The 21,360-nt window shown below is 39.5% G+C and overlaps 1 protein-coding gene across 1 annotated transcript in view; it reads right to left on the reverse strand.

Moving 5' to 3' along the window:
• The window catches only part of LOC131439588 (protein O-mannosyl-transferase TMTC1-like), a 667,156-nt gene that overhangs the window by 296,364 nt on the left and 349,432 nt on the right, over positions 1 to 21,360 (reverse strand). The gene's annotated exons all lie outside the window — the stretch shown is intronic.

Below are 21,360 nucleotides of genomic sequence, written 5' to 3' on the forward strand. Positions count from 1 at the left end.
ACCTAATTCTCGGTGTCCCTTTTGTGGGTGTTTTTTATAGACACTTTAAACTTTTCCACTGGAACTGTTATTGTATTACATTTCTTTACGTTTACTATCTTGTTATTTCTGTAACACATGTCTGAGACCTTCTAAATAATTATATATTTGTTTTTGATTTCCCCCTCTGGGTACGTGATGGTCACAACCACAATTCGCCATTCCCAAAAAAAAAACAAAACCGAAAATCGGTACTCATCTGTATCAATAGTGAATAATCTGTATTCTAGCAGAGCGTATCGGTATTATTGTATAGAGGTCAAAAATCAGTATGAATATCGATAAATCGGTACACATGGCAACGTTGATGGCCCGGTCCAAATCGGTCAACTTTTTTTTTATCAAATGACTTTTTTTATCAATGACATACAATATATTGGATTGAATGGACTGATGTTTTAACGTGTCAATCAGATCGCGTCAACCAGTTTGATGAGTGGATGTCAATGTTTATTGTTGTCGATACTGCAAAGTTTGCTTGTTTTGAACTTTTGCTATTATTATAAACACTTCTTAAACGCACTTGACGATGATATATTAGTAACGAGAGGTTCCAAATTTTCTAAAATTTTTCACAATTGTTGAAAAGAGATGAGATAATTTGAAAATTGCATTTTTTTAATGTCATCATGTCGTGTCTCGCACACAACCCAGTAAATTTGTCGTTTATTTGATAATTGTTCTAATGGTTTTTAATTTTCATCTACACCTAAACCGCCGACTACGAACACTTTTTTACGTTACCACTTTTTACGTAACTCTTTTTACGAACCAAAGCCCAAATAACCTAGTCTTTTTATACGAACCAAATTCCAAATCACGTAAACATTTTTTACGAACCTACTTCGTAAAAAAAGAGGTTTTTGCATAAAATGAAAACGATTTCCAATTCATTTATACTCCGTGGAAACTATTACAATATGAGTACTTTTTGAACAGATTTAAAGAGTACATTCCGGAAAATGATGTTTTTGGTATTTTGGAAATCCGAGATGCTGACTTCCGGTTTATTGATATTCCCTTATAATATAGGCATCTTTAGAACAGGTTTGATGAGTAGATATCGGAAAACGATTTATGAGGTGATTCTAAAATCCAAGATGGCGACTTCGGATTAATTTATAATCCTTGTATGTCATTACAACATGGGTATATTCGGAACGTATTCGATGAGTAGATGTCAGAAAACAAAAATATGCCGACTTCCGGTTGGGCAAGTAGATGCTGAAAACCGATGACTGAGATGATTTTTGAATCCAAGATGGCGACTTTCTGTTTGTTGATATTCCTTAAGAACCCTTACAATAGAGATATTTTTGAAACGGGTTGGATGAGTAGATGTCGAAAACCGATGTTCGAGTTGGTACTAAAACCAAAGATGGCAACTTTTGGTTTATTTATAACTCTTGAATGCTATTACAACATGGGAATTTTCGGATCGGATTTGATAATTAGATACCGGAAAATAATGTTTACGCGCGTTTCAAGAATTAATATGGTAACCCAAGAAACCAGAAGCTCCACAATAACTTAAAACAGCAACATTCTTGTTGCTTAAAAGTACACGCGGAACTTTTGAGAACTTGAAAGTACAGAACAAGTTCCGCGCTTTCTAGCTGCTTAAAAAAACACATGGAATTTCTGACAGTTCGAAGTTCAGAACAAGTTCCGCGTGAACTTTTTCGCTGCATAAAAGCGGAACAATGTAATCTAGAAGCAACTTAAAAGTTCGTTCGGTTGGGTCGCGTGAACTTTCAAGTGTAGATAATTACTTAAAAATGGTTTGCTTAGAATGCTATTGATGAACTTTGAGAGCTGCTTAAGCCAAATCAGTCCCTTTTATCCGAATTTTTGGTTAGTTGGGGAGTTTAGATGTATCGATGTACCTTGAAGACCATGACGAGATGATTGTATGCCATTTGAGAAGTAGATGTGTCGCCATCTTGAAGTTCAGAACTACTACAAGTATCGTTCTCCATCAACTCATCAAACCCGTTCCGAAAATATCCATATTGTAAGGGTTTTTAAGGAACACTGAGAAAATTGAGTGCGTATAAATATCTTCGAAAAGTTCCCACACACACACGCACACACACACACACACTAAACTTCTACCTAACGCAGTTTCTATCTGGCCATGGTTGTTTCCGGAAGTATCTGCATCGGTGTGGTCATGTCGCGTCACCATTTTGTCCGGAGTGTGAGTATGGAAAGTGATTTTCGATTGTCCCTGGTTTGCGGAAGTACGTAGGGAAATGCCTGTCTTAAAGGTGGATAATATTTCTGAGGAAATGTGTCGTGAAGAAGGCACGTGAAATGCAGTAAACAGAGTGGTAACACAGATACTTTCGGAGTTGCAGCGAAAATGGAGAAGGGATCAGCGAGTAAGCGTCGGCTCGAGAGAACTTCCTTCGTCGGGGAACTCTTCGTCGGTGTAGTCTTGATCCGTCGTCGGGGACAAGATGAGTAGACCACGTCATAGCATCGTAAGGATCGTCTTGGAACCGAACGCCATCTCCCAACCGGAACCACTGGACCGACCTTGACATGCTTTCGGTCGGGTCGTATACGGGTATCGAGCTTCCAGCATCGGGGAACTCTCTGACGCGGTAGGCTAGATCCGTCGGCGTGGACTAGTCGAGTAGCCATCACAACACCGACTTGTGTCGTCGGGGCGCCAGCGAGCCAGAAGCTATGCTCCAACTGGAATCGCCAGACCGACCTCGGCACTCTCTTGTGTGTCCCGTGTGGTGTAACAGGGGACTCGGTGTCGGGAGAGCCTCTTTCGCCGTCGGTGTAGTCTATATCTTTCATCGGGAATTAGATGAGTAGATCGAGGCGTAGCACCGTTAAGATAGTCGGGGCACCAGTGAATCGGAAGTCTCCCTTCACCCGGAATCACTGGATCGACCCAAGCATCCTCTCGGTCGGGTCGTATACGGGTATCGAAAACGTCGGTTTCGGGAGAACTTCCATCGTCGGGGAACTCTCTGTCGGTGTAGGCTAGATCCATCACCGGGGACTAGTCGAGTAGACGCCACAACACCGATTCGAGTCGTCGGGGCATCAGCGAACCGGAAGCCATGCTCCAACCGGATTCGCGGAGCCGACCTCGGCACTCTTTCGGGTGTCCCGCATGGCGTAAAAGGGGACTCGGTGCCGAAAGAAATTCCTTCGCCGAGGAACTCTCCGTCGGGGTAGTCTAGGTCCTTAGTCGGGGACTAGACGAGTAGACCGTAGCGTAGTACCGTTAAGATCGTCGGGGCACCAGTGAACCGGAAGCCATCCTCCAACAGGCATCATTGGATCGACCCAGGCATCCTTACGGTCGGGCCGTAGACGGGTACCGGAGGCGCCGGTTGCGGGAGAATTTTTCTTCTCCGGGAAACTCTCCGTCGGTGTTGGCTAGATCCATCGTCGGGGACCAGTCGAGTAGTCTGGCGCGACGTAGACCAGTGTTTTGAGACCAGTTTAGAATTTTTTTTACGTTTTTCGTTTCGCCGGTTTAAATGACGGTGTACAATATTGAACACATTGAACATTGAATTCCGTATGGGACCACGAGAACTTTCATTTGAATCTAAGTTTGTCAAAATCGGTTCAGTCATCTCCGAGAAACCTAGTGAGATTATTTGACACATACACACACACACACATACACACACACACACACAAACATTGCTCAACTCGATTAACTGAGTCGAATGGTATATGACACTTGGCCATCCGGGCCAATTTTCCCTAGTCGGTTTTTCAAGTGATTGCATAACCTTTCTATATGACAAAGGTAAAACCTAGTGGTGTAATGATGCCTTTCTCATATCAATCATACTATAAAAACATATCAACCATATTGTAAAAACTATCATTTGGAGAAGTTTTGAGATCAATTTAAAAAACTTTTTACGGTTTTTCGCCCTTTTCAGTTTTTTAACACACTTTACCCTATATTTCCGGATCCGGAAGTCGGATCCGGTTGAAATTCAGGAATTACGTATGGGACCACAGGACCTTTCATTTGAACCTAAGTTTGTGAAAGTCGGTCGCGCCATGTATGAGAAAAGTTAGAACACATATTTTCATTTTTTTGCCCGTTTTAGCCAAAAACTCCGGAACCGGGAATTGGATCCAAATAATATTCAGGAATTTTTTATGGGACCACAAGACCTTTCATTTGAATCTAAGTTTGTGAAAGTCGGTTAAGCCATCTCCGAGAAAAGTTAGTGCGAAAAACGTTCAGCCATATCCGCACATACACACACGCACACATACACACACAGACATTTTGCGTACTCGACGAACTGAGTCGAATGGTATATGATAATCGGCCCTCCGGGCCTCGGTTCAACATCCGTTTTTGACAATGATTGCATAACCTTTCTATATGAGAAAGGCGAACCTGTAGTGATATATTTCTCATATTGATTTTATTTTCAAAAATATCACTGGATGATTCTGTCACACTTTTTTTTCATACTTGAATAAAAATGAAAAGTGTCTTTGGGTATAAACTAACATAAGATTTTTAATTATTAAACAATAATATCAACTATTATTCTTAATAAATCTTCGCACAAAAGGACAGTTTAAAAAGTTTGTGAAAATCGGTTAAACCACCGTTGAGAAGTTCTGTTTTGAAGTTTTTGACTACTACTTTCGGAACCGGGAACCGGGAACCAGGAACCGGGAATCGGGAACCGGGAACCAATATAGCCAAAGTCGGTTCGATTAGTAAGTAACTAATATGGCCTACAAATTAAAACTGTTTTGAGCCAAATCTAGAAGAATGTAACCCTTATTTGCATCGTCGCTTTAAATGACGGTGTGCTATTTTGCACACATTCTACCCTATAACTCCAGAACCGGGAGTCGGACTCGTATGAAATTCAATAGTATCCTATGCGACAATAAGGCCTTCTATTTGAGCATAAGTTTGTGAAAGTCGGCCAAGGCATCTCTAAATTTGACGAAAAAGAGACCGCATTGGCCAGACTCGCGCCCATCATTTCTCCTAACCGATGAAATCTGCTTTTACACGAAGTCTACAGTCAAACTGAGCACAGATTGCGTAAGACTGACTGCTTGCGGGCATCGACATGCTTTACCCGTTCCCGAGACCTGATCTTTATTTAGCATGGGTGTATTCAATATTTGAAATAAGAAGCTAGTTTTATGAAATGTTGTTAAAATGTAATTAATATATAATCTGTACACATAAAAAGTGCAGAGTTGTGCTTCCCCACATTTTCATGGAACTTCTCACTGCATAGCAAATAAAAATATCGTCGACAAGCAGCACCCCAATCCACCCCAGCGAGTAATACAAATTTTAATATCTCAGCAACATGAGAGTACAAGAGGTGAACATAAATAATCATTCCCACTATTTATTTAGAATAAATAGTGCATAACGCAGCGTTACCTTTCAACAGTTGTCTGTTTGCCGCTGTATCGCGATAACGAACGCCCGGTGCTGTCGTCAAATGCATATACCTTTCCTTCGCAGACCTAACGGTACCGGCTGGCGTGTCCTGGTAGAGTGCAGTATGCGCGCCTGGAACGAGTTCCGCAATTCCTACTGTTTATCCCGAAAAGAAACCGGCAATCACCCAACAGGCAGACTCTGGGGTATGAGCACAAAACATGGCGAGAAATCATAGTTAAAAGCCGGAGAGCCGACCAAGGAAAAATATTTTATTCATGGCGACAAGCAACCAGGATGTTCATATTTATAATACAAAAGACTTCTTCGCCACTCCCGGCCGCGTGGAGTACCGATAGGTTGGAATTAAGCTGACTTGCATACGTATGAAATGGTCGACGACGAATGGTATGTATTGCAGTTTATGGAATGTTAGCCAAACCAGGTAAGACTACTGGCACCAGAACAAATAAAGGAGCTTTGCTTTCATTGAGCTGCGATGTGATTTCACTGGATTTGTCACAGTAAAACTGTATGGATTTCTGTTATTATACTTTTATACTGCGAGCAAATGATAATTTAGACTGATCGTTTGGTGGATAGTATTCAGAGTTGAACTGGAGCACAGTAAGTTCTATGTTTTTCATTAGAAAAATTCACTATAATGAAACACCAATATATCAGTATGCTCAACTTAGAGGTGGACTATTTTTTTTTTCAAAATGAAGCAAAACATAACGCTTGAGATATTCATTGACAGTTATACCATGAATTTATGAATGAATTTGTTTTACGGATAAGTTGGTGTTTAGCAATGCTGGAATGATGTTATTGAAGTGATTTATATTGCGGAAACTTATGTCGTTTTCGTTTTTAAATTGCACTACACTGGTGTAGCGAAAGCTGCACTGAAACCGTTCGTTTTTACCAATTGCACCACACCAGTGCTACACTTTTTCTGCACCGATACCACTGGTGTAGCACTCATCAAAAGTTTGGTGTAGCTCTGTGCAATGGAATCGTTTATTGTAGTCAATGGTTACTGTTTATGTTTTCGTCATTTTTGTTCGTTTATTTATGCCTCAGTGTAGCACTGCACCGGTGTAGTGCAAATTAAAAACGAAAACGCCATTAGTAGAGAGCTGTCATTATTTTGTATTTGTTCTTCATTTTTTTGTGAAACTTTATAGTCCGTTTTAGCCCCGCGGCTCCCAAATATTCAATGTTAGGTTTGTCATTTCATCGTGACTTGGTACAAAAAATAATGCACAAATTGGAAATGGTTCCTGCTGAAAGTTGAAGCTACACAACTGTATAGATATGTTGGGATAAAACCTAAGTGGAAAGAGTGTTTTGAAATTTCCAAGACGTGTCCAGTCTTACATTATGCATCGATGGTATGACACCAACTAGTATAAAAATGCTATTGGCATCAGAAGGCCTTCCAACAACATCCGACCACCTCCTACGAATCTTCATCGAAGTGCATCAGGAATATGGAATGAAACCTAAGGAAGCGCTAGCCGACCTGGACTCTTATGGGAATTTTTTGACAAGTGAACACATCCGCCGACTCCAACTAATCCGGGAAGCCGAACACAATTTTACAAGGCCGAATTTTCTCTATTGAGGTAGTATCCTATAATGACGTAAGTGACACCACCCTTTATTCAAATCCTAAAATTTATTCGCATTCACAACAGAATGCGATTGAAATTCTTGTCTACTGTCAGAATTTCAATCGCATGAAAATCCCAACCAAAATGAAGGAAATTCAACAAAATATTTTATCATCTTCTTTCTCAGTTATTCTTGGAACTGAAAGTAAAAGGTGATTTTTTTGAGGTTAGGATTTTCATGCATTAGTATTTGCTCAGATTTTTTGAGGTTATGATTTTCATGCATTATTATTTGCTCAGTATGCTCTGACATTTCATCATGAATAGACTTACTAACGAGCAACGCTTGCAAATCAGTGAATGGGCCCTAGAAAAGTTGGCAGAAAATCCGCTTTTTTATCGACAAATTTTGTTCAGCGATGAGGCTCATTTCTGGTTGAATGGCTACGTAAATAAGCAAAATTGCCGCATTTGGAGTGAAGAGCAACCAGAAGCCGTTCAAGAACTGCCCATGCATCCCGAAAAATGCACTGTTTGGTGTGGTTTGTACGCTGGTGGAATCATTGGACCGTATTTTTTCAAAGATGCTGTTGGACGCAACGTTACAGTGAATGGCGATCGCTATCGTTCGATGCTAACAAACTTTTTGTTGCCAAAAATGGAAGAACTGAACTTGGTTGACATGTGGTTTCAACAAGATGGCGCTACATGCCACACAGCTCGCGATTCTATGGCCATTTTGAGGGAAAACTTCGGAGAACAATTCATCTCAAGAAATGGACCGGTAAGTTGGCCACCAAGATCATGCGATTTGACGCCTTTAGACTATTTTTTGTGGGGCTACGTCAAGTCTAAAGTCTACAGAAATAAGCCAGTAACTATTCCAGCTTTGGAAGACAACATATCCGAAGAAATTCGGGCTATTCCGGCCGAAATGCTCGAAAAAGTTGCCCAAAATTGGACTTTCCGAATGGACCACCTAAGACGCAGCCGCGGTCAACATTTAAATGAAATTATCTTCAAAAAGTAAATGTCATGTACCAATCTAACGTTTAAAATAAAGAACCGATGAGATTTTGCAAATTTTATGCGTTTTATTGTTTAAAAAAGTTCTCAAGCTCTTAAAAAATCACCCTGTAGTTGGGACGAAAACGTAAAATGCGAATAATTTTTTGTAAATATCTATAACGTATTCCGGCATGACCGTAACTTAGCACTATCCAACAAAAAATCTGGAGGTGGAGTCTTCATTGCAGTAAGTGCTTGACTTTTCATCCGACAAAATTGAAACAAATAAACACAAAGAATTTGAAGATGTTTGGACCAAAGTATTTACATCAGGACAAAAACATATTTTTGCGTCTGTATATTTTCCCCTTGAAAATGCTAACAAAACAACTTTCGATCTATTCTTTCAAACCGTAGAAAAAATTATGTCGAATATGGAACCAGAAGTTTAGTTACACATATACGGTGACTTTAACCAACGAAACGCTCACTTTATCACCGATGAACAAAATGAATCCATTCTACTTCCAATTGCAGGAGAAAATGAAACACTTCAATTTCTTTTCGACAAAATCTCTTTATTCGGCTTGAATCAAATAAATTCGGTGAAAAATAAACAAAATTCATATCTTGATCTACTTTTCACAAACTGTACCGAAGACTTCTGTGTGAATGCCTCACCAAATCCACACTGGAAAAATGAAGCATTTCACACAGCAATTGAATACTCTATTTTTATGCATAACATGTCTCTCCCTAACAAAATAGAATACGAGAAAGTGCCGGAATACCACAAAACAAATTTCGAAGAAGCAAAACGTAGACTAAGTACATTAAACTGGGCTAATATTTTGAGTATACAAGGAAACGTCAATGAAGAAGTGGAAAAATTCTATCTAAACCTGAAAAATAGCAACCAGAAAGCACATAAGACCTATAGAAAAGATAAAAGTGTTATCAATCTTCAAAACTACCTCGATGGCCTGAAAATAGCAATTAATTTGGCACACGAAGAATATAATTTTAAAGTCGAAAGCGAAATCAAAGAGCACCCTAAAAATTTCTTTAGCTATGTTAAAACAAAACTGAAGAATAACAATCTTCCATCCCAGATGAACCTAAACGGAACTACTGGAAATAATAGCACTTAAATTTTTGTAATTTATTTGCAATTTTTTTCCAAGAAATATATACATCGTATGCCGAAACAGATCGTGAACGTGACTACTTTTTCTTTATACCGGAGCTTTCTAATGACATCAGTGTCAATCAATTATCAAAGCAAGAAATATTCAATGTACTTGAAAACCTCAACGCAGCAAAGTGACGTGGACCTGACGGAATAGCACAAATATTTTTGAAGCAATTATCTAATGAGCTCACAACAGAATTACATCATCTCTTCAGCTTATCTCTAAGAACTGGAATATTTACAGAAACATGGAGATCCTCCTTCTTAGTACCGGTCTTTAAATCAGGCTCTAAATCAGACATACGTAATTATCGAGGAATTGCCATTATCTCGTACATTCCAAAATTATTTGAAAAAATTATCAATGGGAAAATATTTCAACAAGTAAAAAATTACATAACTCCAAAACGACATGGCTTTTTCAAAGGTCGTTCTACGTCAACAAATCTCCTGGAATTCATTACATTCACTTTGGAAGCTATGGACAATGGAAATTATGTCGAAACTCTCTATACTGACTTCAGCAAAACTTTCGACAGAATTGACATACCATTATTACTATTCAAAATTAAAAAAATATGGCATTGAACAAAACCTTTTGGAATGGCTTGAATCATATCTCTCAAAACGTAAACAAATTGTACGCTATCAAAACACATACTCCAAATCAATAAATGTCACTTCAGGTGTTCCCCAAGGTGCACTTTTAGGCCCTCTTCTTTTTATCTTGTACGTAAACGACATTTCCTTCTTACTCAAACATCTAAAAGTACCTGTATATGCAGACGACATGAAGCTCTTTATGGAAATAAAAAATGCTGTAGATGATGAAGTATTCCCATATGAAATTAACGTATTCAACATTTGGTGCAATAAAAGCTTACTCCAACTAAACGTTAAAAAATGTAGTTCAGTAACGTTTAGTAGAAAAATCATGTCTCCTACTATTAATATATATTTAGGAAACCAACCTGTAGAAAAATGTTAAATTATAAGAGACCTAGGCGTAATTTGAGACTCAAGACTTACTTTCGTGGAGCATTATAATACAATTGTCAATAAGGAAAATAGTATGTTAGGCTTCATTAAACGTTTTAGTCATAACTTTCAGGACCCTTACACAATAAAATTATTATATACAACATACGTCAGGCCAATTTTGGAATACTGCAGCATAGTATGGAACCCATGTACCTCCGTACACGTAGAACGCATCGAATCTGTTCAAAAACAATTTCTACTGTATGCGCTTCGTAGACTAAACTGGACTACATTTCCTCTTCCATCATATAAAGCGCGTTGTATGCCCATAAACTTACAAACACTCGAAGAACGGCGCAAAGCTACAATGCTTTATTTTATCAACGACATTGTTTCTCAACGAGTACAATCTGAATCATTGCCTTCACAACTAAAATTTTATGCTCCTAGTCGCCATCTCGGAAGTCGCCAAATATTCTCGGAAAAAAAAAACAAAACAAATTATGCCAAAAATAATCCTATTAATCAAATGATGCACTTTTATAACGAAAACTGCCAAAAAATCGATCTAACTATGTCCAGGAAACAAATAAAAGAATAATTGAAACCAAATCGTTGAAATAATGTATAGCATATAAGAAACCATTGTAACTTTTTTGTCTGTAGTCTACATTTGTTTGGCGAATAAATAAATAGATAAATAAATAGAAATAGAAAATGTAAAAAAAATATGTACTCAATTTTTTCAGAGATGGCAGAGGTACTATGGTCCCATAGCCTGCTATTGAATTTCATTTGAATCCGACTTCCGGTTCCGGAGTTATATGGTAATATGTGGAAATTTGAGAGAAAGTTTGCACTCAATTATCTCTGAAATAGCTCAATCGATTTTCGCAAATTAAGATTCAAATGAAAGGTCTTATAGTTTCCTAAATATTTGTGAAACATTTTATCCGGATCCGACTTCTGGTTTCGGAACTAAAGCGTGATAAGTAGAAAATTACCAATTTCATTCGAATTTTTTCACGAACGATGGTCAAAAACAGGTAAAAATCCCATAAAACTGTCTGACAAAATTTTTCTAGTTTGCAGAGCTTGTTAGTTTGTAGGCAAAAAACTTAATTCGGTACTACTGGTCCTTCCTTTTCCAGTTCCGGAAGCACCGAAAGTGGTGATGAAAAATTCCAAAAATAAAATTAACTTCGTTTTCTCTGCGATGCTTGAACCGATTTTCACAAATCTTAATTTGAATAAAAGCTCATATTATCTTTGAAGCTACTGTGAATTTTCATCCAGATCCAACTTCCGGTTTCGTACTTACAGGGCGATGAGTGTCGAAGCTTTCAAATTGGCATATAGAATAACAATACAATACCGTGTAACGTAGAAAAAGAAAACACAAAGCAAACGATGCGTGCTTTGTTCTATTTCGTAAACGCTATAAAGAAAACGAAACGGTTACGGATGTCTGCTACTAATGTGTGATATTAATTAAGGACGGTGTCAATGAATTGAAGTTTATTTGAAAAACCTGTTTTAATCCACCTAGTGGTGTAATGATGCCTTTCTCATGTATAATATTGTGGTATTCTATGCCAAAATTTTTTCTTCGATTTTTGAAAGAAACCAAGAGATTGTTTGTGTATTAACTAGTATAACATACAGAATAAAACAGTGCTTTGATTGCGTATGTCATCCTTAGGAAAACAAAGTGGGTTCGCTATTATATGCACTTCCGGCACCGGAACCCGAGAACCGGTATAATCAAAGTCGGTTCGTACGGCCACCAACTAACATGACATACAAACTCTTCTAGTACGCACTCTAAATTACGATTTAATCGGAAAATATGCAGTTATTTTTGGTAGGACCATAAGACCTTTCAATTAACCCTAACCTAAGATTGGGAATAACGGTTTAGAGTCCAGTTTATAACATTTTGTACGGTTTTTGTTCCGCCAGTTTACGTGACGGTGTACAATATGTAACACACTTTACCCTATAACTCCGGAACCGGAAGTCGGATACGGGTGAAATTCAGGAATTCCGTATGGGACAACGAGACCTTTTATTTGAATCTAAGTTTGTCGAAATCGGTTCAGCCATCTCCGAGAAAACCTAGTGAGATTATTTGACACATACACACACACACACACACACACACACACACACACACACACACACACACACACACACACACACACACACACACACACACACACACACACACACACGCGCACACATACATACATTGCTCAGCTCGATGAACTGAGTCGAATGGTATATGACACTTGGCCCTCCGGGCCAATTTTCACTAGTCGGTTTTTCAAGTGATTGCATAACCTTTCTATATGAGAAAGCAAAACGTACTTCGTTTACCTCATTTATTCAAAACCCCCGTTCAACAATCGTCAAAAATTTATGGCAATGGAAATCTACACTTATTGACTGAAACTTTAATTCAAGATCAATGGTATTTCTTTTCATCATAAGAAGGACTATATGGAAAAAAGTTGAAACAAATTTTGTGTTTTGCGAAAACTTAGATTATTTCAATCCTCGTAGAAAGGCCACTGATAAGCATCCTTTTAATATTCTTTGATCACGCAACAGAAAAGTTCCTTATGGAAATAATTTTTTGGAGCTGTTATCTAAAACAACAATATCACGGAAATACATTTAAAATGTTAATCTATTCTTTCTTCTTGATTTGCTCAGAAGCCATATGGAATATCGTTAATGTCACAAAAGTTTCCGGCACGCCAATAACCTACTCTTATCAGTTTATGTTAAGCAACCTTCTGAGACGCCGGAAAAAGGTAAGCAACCCGAAGAGGGAAAAGTGTGAAATTCAAATAAGACGAGTTTGTAAAACTTTTTAAGGCAACTCTGGAGTCAGAATCAAATGTTACACAACCGAAAGGTCACCGAATTGAATATTTTTACACGGTTTGGCATCCTTTCCATGGGAAATCTAACAGCTTTTAACCATGTCGGTAAGCTGCTGTATTCAACAGAGCAAAGTTACAGCGACGATACTGAAAACACTGAAAAAATAATGACTGCCAAAAATGTATCCCTTCGTTCTTCCGGCGTTACGCGAAGAAGTCACGTTTTCGGTAGGAAAAATGTCCTCCTCATTGGCCTCAGAAATTACACAAATCGTGGCTCATTCGTTTTCCGCAGCATCCTGCTTAATGCACAATTTAACCCAACCACCAAAACCACATCACCTCCACAATCTCCTCGCCCTCAGTTTTCCCAACAACTCTAGGATGTTCGCACCAACGACGACATCATCTAGTTGCTGCCGTGGCGCGCTTGTAACCACCTTCTCAGTGAGGTGAAAAATGACTTGAAGATGCGCATTTAATGAGCTGAGAGAGAATCATTTCGGCGGAACGTGTGTTTTCCTGGTTCCGCCCCGGTACGGGATGTTTATGTGTCTCCGTAAGTAAAGCTGAGGTGACTAAATATGGTTTCCGGTCTCGAACTGCTTCGAAACAACTGCCGGCTCTGGTTTTCACGTTGCGAGGGTTCTTAAAGGTGACAGCCGAGCGATGTTGGCTATGTGCTGCGGAAATAGCAGACGAGTTTAGTAGCGATGTTTTATTGTCCTGATAAATGTGACCTGGTTTTCCGCTGCCAGCGCACCACTGTTGCCTACTGGAAGAGCTTCTGTTTACCTTCACAGCCCCGTTTGTGTGTTTTACTACTACTGTCGACCAGATATTGGGTAGTATAAGCTAAGCTACACAGCGTTTGTGTGCTTACCAAAACTGCCCTCCTGGGATATTTTTCAGTGCTATAAAATTTCGTATGATTAATACGGAGGCCCTATTATCCACGGACAGCATACTTGCGCCAGTGGTAGTGAACTAAATGGTTAATAGAACCAAGTGAGTATATTTTTTCAACTCGTTTGAAATGGATATTATCAATAAAAATAATTTGGATAGGATTATTCATTAAAAAAAAACAAACTGATACAAAAATATTCATCCAATGGTTCGATTGGTAAGGATTGAACTGAACCAGGAAATATTTTTAGTTTCACGAGCGGATGTGACCATTGTGAAAGAGTTTTACTCACCTTGCAATGTGTAGCCCATGAAAACGGTTTTAATTTAGAAGCCTGTAAAATGTGTATATTCCAGGACAGTTCGTTGCTTGTTATAAATAAAATGTAGCTTTCTTACTAGAATGTACCACCCCACTCAAATACAAATTGCAAAACCTAATTTTAGTCACGGTAACGTAAACTTCGTTGCCACAAAACTTCAAGGTACAACATTTTGAAAACCAGGAACGTGAAAGTAAATTGTATACTAGGAATACCTTCTACATCGAAACCATTCCAATTCATAAAACTACCGTACAGTGTGGTTAACTCAATGATAACTTATACTTTCTTCTATTTATGTATCCTTCCAAAAGTGTGTAGAGAATTAGGGAAAATCACAATCAAACATTGATTCTACTGCAGACTACGGTTGCATTTTTCGTTCGTTTGGGATTAGCAAGCGTAGTCAGCAATTTTTTATGCTTTATAAGTTCGACTCCTCTGGTAGAAGGAACAAGTTAAGATGCGAGAAGCCTTCTGCTTACTCAAATGTCTCTTGTCACGTCTCACTTCCGCACTTTATCTTCACATTCTTGCTCTTCCTTGAGTACTATGGCTCTACAATTTTCATATTTTTTCTCTTCTCGCGATCTCTAGTTAGTTCGATATCGTTAAAAAACTACAAGGATCAGCCCCATGGGATTGTTCGAGCCATTGATGTGGAACAAGGTAACCAAAATTTCTATTAATCGACATTTTCGATCAAACAGTTCATTCAACCGTCAGACTTTTGAATCCGCAACTGCACGAGAGTCTGTTTAGATTGATCTATAAGAAGTGTATCGATAAGTAGTTAGCAACATACAAACACTTATTACTCTGAAATTGCTTAATTTTGCAGCGAATTGATCCGGAAACGCGAAATAAAATTCTGCACACTTGGTGCTCAGAAAGTGGTGTCACGTACAACGAAATTGTAAAACAGGTGATATTGCACCACACCAGTGTCAAAAATAAATATTATCGAGAAGTTCGGTAAGACCCTTTCCTTGAAGGATTTCCCCGATCCGGTAGGAAAACGGGTCCTAGCCAGCCCGGTCGGGACTTAGAAGTGGTTGAGTACATCAGGAAAAACCCATCGGCGTCGACGCGGGATTTGGCCAAGCAGTTCAACACCAGCATCGGGATGATTCAACGGATCAAAGTTCGGAACTCCCTGAAAACGTACAAGAAACAGAAGGTGCCGAAAAAGTCCCTGGTACAGCAAGTTCAGGCCAAAACAAGAGCACGAAAACTGTATAACCGGATTCTATAGAATAAAGACGGATGCATCCTGATCGACGTCGAAATCTACGCCAGACTCTCGAAGACTCTCGACTCTTGAGCGCTGCCCGGACCGCAATATTATACGAAATCGGTGTACCAGGACCTGGACGGAGCTGACACCACGGTGGCGATGGAAAAGTTTGGGCAGAAGGTGTTGGTCTGGCAAGCAATTTGTACCTGTTTGCGGTCGTCGATTTCTTCACGAATTGCACTGCACTGGTGAGTCAAAGACGAAACGTAAAAATAATGAAAACGGTTATGTGCCCTAGCACAAAATTTGGCTAACCCCTAAATGACCATACCTGCATCGGCCAGAAATAGTCGAAAACACGTTTTCGTTCGGCACGTCAGAAAAGACATTGCACTCCGTCGCAAAACAAAAAGTGTTCTGTATGTAGCAGAAACTTTACGTCTGCTTAGCGGTTCAAATTGAACTGCCGAGTTTAGCACTAACATAAGCTGTTCAATTTGAACTGCTCTGCACTGATGAGTCAAAGAAAAAAAAATAATGATTTTTTTGTTTTATTTTAGTTTTTTTTTTATTCAATACTATAATATAATTTTTAGGCACACTGCTTAGGCTCTAAGATGCCAAGTGTATTCTCCAATCTTAATTAACGACTAACTTAAAACTAGAATAGTATCATTAGATTATGTCGTCTCAATTTTCGAAAATCCAGCTTTCAGCTGGCGTTCGGCAGTAGTCGGTGAATTGAATATTGCATGACTTCCAGATGGCGCTATCTATGGCCGCTTCCTTTCGGTTCGTGTGGGTCCGCGGGAAACACCCCCAGGCTACGAAGGCCCGGCGGGTGGCCCGCATGCTGGTCATCGACTGGAGCCTAGGACCGTAGGCGGTGATGGTGATGTTACGAAGAGAATGAGAGAGTAAATATTGTGGAAACCGAGGTAAATAGGGGGTATGGAAACAAAATGTCTGAAAACTACAGAGATCTAATTAGTTGCCATCGAGATGGTGAAGAGACGGGGAAAGGGGGAACGAAAAGTTAGTGACAAAAAAAAAGATCTTGTTAGTTCCAATGAAGATGGTGGACAGGGACGGTGATCGAGAGAATCGGGCGGATGTTAGTGTCGAACCTGTGGGTGGAGATTAACATATACTTTCTGAGCGAGGTATAACAGATTACACTTAGATATTAATGTGTTTGAGGTACTGGTATATAGGAAGCATATAAGAGATATCCCGACTAGCCAACACATCTCGGACCGGAACTTCAGGTGGTCTACCTCGAGCCCTTAGGGAGTGCTTTAATAAAGACCTGGCGTCACGATACTCCGTACACGTCCATACGACATGCTCGATGTCCTGATAACCGTCGCCACAAGCGCAGAGACCGCTCTCCACGATTCCAATACGCCGGAGATGCGCGTTGAATGTGTAATGGTTTGACATGAGCCGAGACATCTCACGAATGAAGTCACGACTCACGTTCATCCCCCTGAACCAAGGTTTCGTCGATACCCTAGGGATAATGGAATGCAGCCATCGTCCCAGTTCGCCATTTCTCCATGAAGTTTGCCAACTTTCGAGAGTTTTCTGACGAGAGATACTGAAAAATTCATTGAAGCAGATTGGTCTTTCATAAATATCACCTTCTAATGCGCCCACCTTAGCCAATGAGTCTGCCTTTTCATTTCCCGGAATGGAACAATGCGAAGGGACCCAGACTAACGATATTGAATAAGACCGTTCAGATAAAGTTCTCAAATGTTCCCGTATTTTCCCCAGGAAATATGGGGGATACTTTCCTGGCTTCACTGCGCAGAGAGCTTCTATTGAACTTAGACTGTCCGTGACAATGAAGTAATGGTCTTTGGGCAAGGTTTCAATGATCTCGAGGGTGTACTGAATAGCAGCTAATTCTGCGACGTACACTGAAGCCGGATCACTGAGTTTATATGAAGCGGTGATGTTCTGATTGAAGATTTCGAAGCCTGTGGACCTGTTGATGTTTGATCCGTCAGTGTAAAACATCTTTTCACAGTTGACTGTTTTGAATTTATTATGAAAAATATTAGGGATCACTTGAGGGCGTACGTGATCCGAAATTCCACGAATCTCTTCTTTCATGGATGTGTCGAAAAACACAGTAGATTCAGAAGTATCCAAGAAATGAGCACGGTTGGGAACAAACGAAGAAGGATTAATATTCTGAGCCATGTAATCAAAATACAGGGACATAAAACGGGTCTGAGAATTGAGCTCGACAAGCCTTTCGAGGTTTTCAATCACCATTGGATTCAAGATATCGCATCGGATTAGCAATCGATATGAGAGATCCCAGAATCGATTTTTCAACGGTAAGACGCCCGCAAGCACTTCGAGATTCATCGTATGAGTCGACTGCATGCAACCCAAGGCAATACGCAAACAACGATACTGAATTCTTTCCAGTTTGATGAAATGAGTGTTCGTCGCGGATCGGAAGCAAAAGCATCCGTATTCCATTACGGACAATATCGTTGTTTGGTACAACCTGATCAGATCTCCTGGGTGGGCACCCCACCAAGTTCCGGTTATTGTTCGAAGAAAATTGATTCTCTGCTGGCATTTTCGTTTCAGATACCTAATGTGACATCCCCAGGTGCCTTTGGAGTCGAACCAGACCCCGAGATATTTAAATGTGAAGACCTGAGCTATGTTTTCACCCCCTAGTTGAAGCTGTAATTGTGCTGGTTCTCGCTTCCTTGAAAATACGACCAGCTCAGTTTTCTCCGTAGAGAACTCAATACCCATTTGAAGAGCCCATGATGATAAGTTGTTAAGAGTATCTTGTAATGGTCCTTGGAGTTCGGCAGCTTTGGGTCCTATAATAGACACAACGCTGTCGTCGGCAAGTTGTCTTAGCGTGCAAGATGTGTTGATACATTCATCGATATTACTTACGTAAAAATTGTATAAAAGGGGGCCTAAGCATGAGCCCTGAGGAAGACCCATGTAGCTGAATCGTATTGTCGACAAATCACCATGCGCAAAGTACATGTGTTTCTCAGACAATAGATTATGTAAAAAGTTGTTTAAAACTGGCGAAAGACCATGCTGATGCAACTTCTCAGATAGGATATTTATAGAAACTGAATCAAAAGCCCCCTTGATATCTAGAAATACTGATGCCATTTGTTCTTTACGAGCAAATGCCATTTGAGTTTTTGTTGAGAGCAACGCAAGACAATCGTTCGTTCCTTTACCCCTGCGGAAACCAAATTGTGTATCTGAAAGCAAGCCATTAGTTTCGACCCAATTGTCTAGACGGAAGAGAATCATTTTTTCGAACAACTTCCGGATACAGGAAAGCATAGCAATAGGCCGATACGAATTGTGATCGGAGGCTGGTTTCCCAGGTTTTTGAATGGCAACAACTCTCACTTGTCTCCAGTCGTGTGGAACAATATTACCCTCGAGGAACTTGTTGAATAAATTCAGCAAGCGCCTTTGGCAGAGTCAGGAAGATTTTTCAACAAGTTGAATTTAATTCTGTCTAACCCGGGGCTTTATTGTTACACGACAAGAGCGCAAGTGAGAACTCCACCATCGAAAACGGTGTTTCGTTTGTATTCGATGTCGCGACACGGAAGATCTTTTGTTCCGGAACAGAATCGGGGCATACTTTTCTAGCGAAATCGAATATCCAGCGATTAGAATATTCCTCGCTTTCGTTCGTTGTGTTTTGGTTGCGCATTCGTCGGGCTGTGTTCCAAAGAGTGCTCATCGATGTTTCTTTTGTTAATCCGTCAACAAACCGTCGCCAGTAACCTAGTTTCTTTGGTTTAACTAAGTTCTTCATTTGCTTATCTAGCGCTGCGTAATTTCTATAATTATCAGGTGTTCCATATTTTCTGAACTTTTTGAATGCTAAAGATCTTTCCGCGTTCAGTGATGAGCACTCTTTGTCCCACCACGGGTTGGGAGGACGAATGTTAGTATTCGCGCCGGGTGTACGTTTCGTCTGAGCTTGAAAGGCAGTGTCGAGAATCAAGCCAGCCATAAACGTATACTCTTTCTCCGGAGGAAGTTCTTGTGTTGTTTCTAGTTTCTCAGATATCGATATTGCATAGCATTTCCAATCAATATTTCGTGTGAGGTCATGCAAAACATTGATTGTCTCCGATGGTCTTAATCCGCTGGCGATTGAAATTACGATAGGCAGAAGATCGCTTTTTTTAGTATCAGAACTAGTAGCGGATTGCTACTTGGGTCTACATATCAGAAGTGATCTGTCAAACATTTCTATCAAAGCCTATAAGTTTCGTCTTTTCAGCACTATTCATAACATCCATGAGCAAAGTTAAATACTGCTTCATAACTCTTGAAAATGAAGACGATAGGTCTAAAAGAGCGTAACTCTACATTATTTATAGACGATATTTACTTTCGTCAGAAAAAAAAGACATTTAAATATGAAAATGTTCACACCTTTATGTGGGCATCATGCTCAATTATTTCTGACATTTCACTTCTAGGTGCACGCTAAACGCAGACTATTAAACATGACTGAACTAATAGCCTTTTCCGTCATGTGATGTCTTTTTCGATTTGTATTGAGTTCGTTAAAGTATCCAAACTGATATATAATATATTGAATGAATCTTTGGCTGCAGTTCTCTTCTATATTCTGGCCAAGCATTTTATGAAGGTTGCCTTTATGCTTTTAGCATTCACAAAACTATTCATCATTTTTTTTTTATTTTTTTTTATTCACAAAACTACTCATTATTTTAGGACCTTTTTGAATGTTCATATCGAATTTATAGCATGTGAAAGCAACAAATTTTTGTACTATTTGATTATGAAAATTTTAACAGATATGCTAGATAAGTCATTAACATTAATTAAGTTGAAACAGCCAAGGTAGGAATCTATAATTGCAGAATTGAAATTTTAATTTTTGGCGCGTTTAATGTGTATGGAGTATTGTTCAATCAAGCTGTCTTTTAAGTTGTGTTTGGTCACATTCAGAGTATTTCAATTGGTAGGATTGTTACCTGAATCTGTTTGCAGTATTGCCTTTCTGAACTATTTCCGTGCAAAGCTGGGTAATTCAGATAGTGTCCATAAGTGGTGTCCATAGGCGTATGCGAAGTATGCAGACTGTAGACACAGATGAAGCTAATAACTTGCAATCAAAATACGAATATAGGTATAAGTTCACTGTGACTAGTACCGTTGTTTTAGTAAGGGACGTGGAAAGTGACAATGTACAGATAACAACATGGAATTAAGGAAAGGACAAAAACGGGTATAATAAGAACATTAGACGAATTCGATTGAAGTGTAAAAACTGGGGGCACTTTTAGCTACCGTGAAGATTTTTGAACTATAACACGTTCAAGTTACGTCAATCTATCCGTAACTTTCAATGAGAAATGCTTCTAATTTTATAACCCTATCGCATATCACGCCCATTCAATCTAAGGCACTAAAATTAGTGCATATCCGAGACGCTTCTCGAGCCACGTATGCCAAGATAAAACACAATCCATCCCAGCTTATGCTGTCCTGCTTTTATGGTGCTTCCGGTTTCCATACCAACACGATGGTGTTCCAAAACTGCCTTCACCACCACCATCACTGTCTGTGCCCACACCCGAAGGCAGAGGCAGCAGTAGCAGCAGCAGCAGCAGATTTATACTTTTTTGTCGCTACATTTATTGCCCTGCATGTTTGCTTTATGAGAATTTTGTCGGAGCG

Source organism: Malaya genurostris, chromosome 3 (assembly GCF_030247185.1).
Source record: "Malaya genurostris strain Urasoe2022 chromosome 3, Malgen_1.1, whole genome shotgun sequence".
Classification (NCBI taxonomy): domain Eukaryota; kingdom Metazoa; phylum Arthropoda; class Insecta; order Diptera; family Culicidae; genus Malaya; species Malaya genurostris.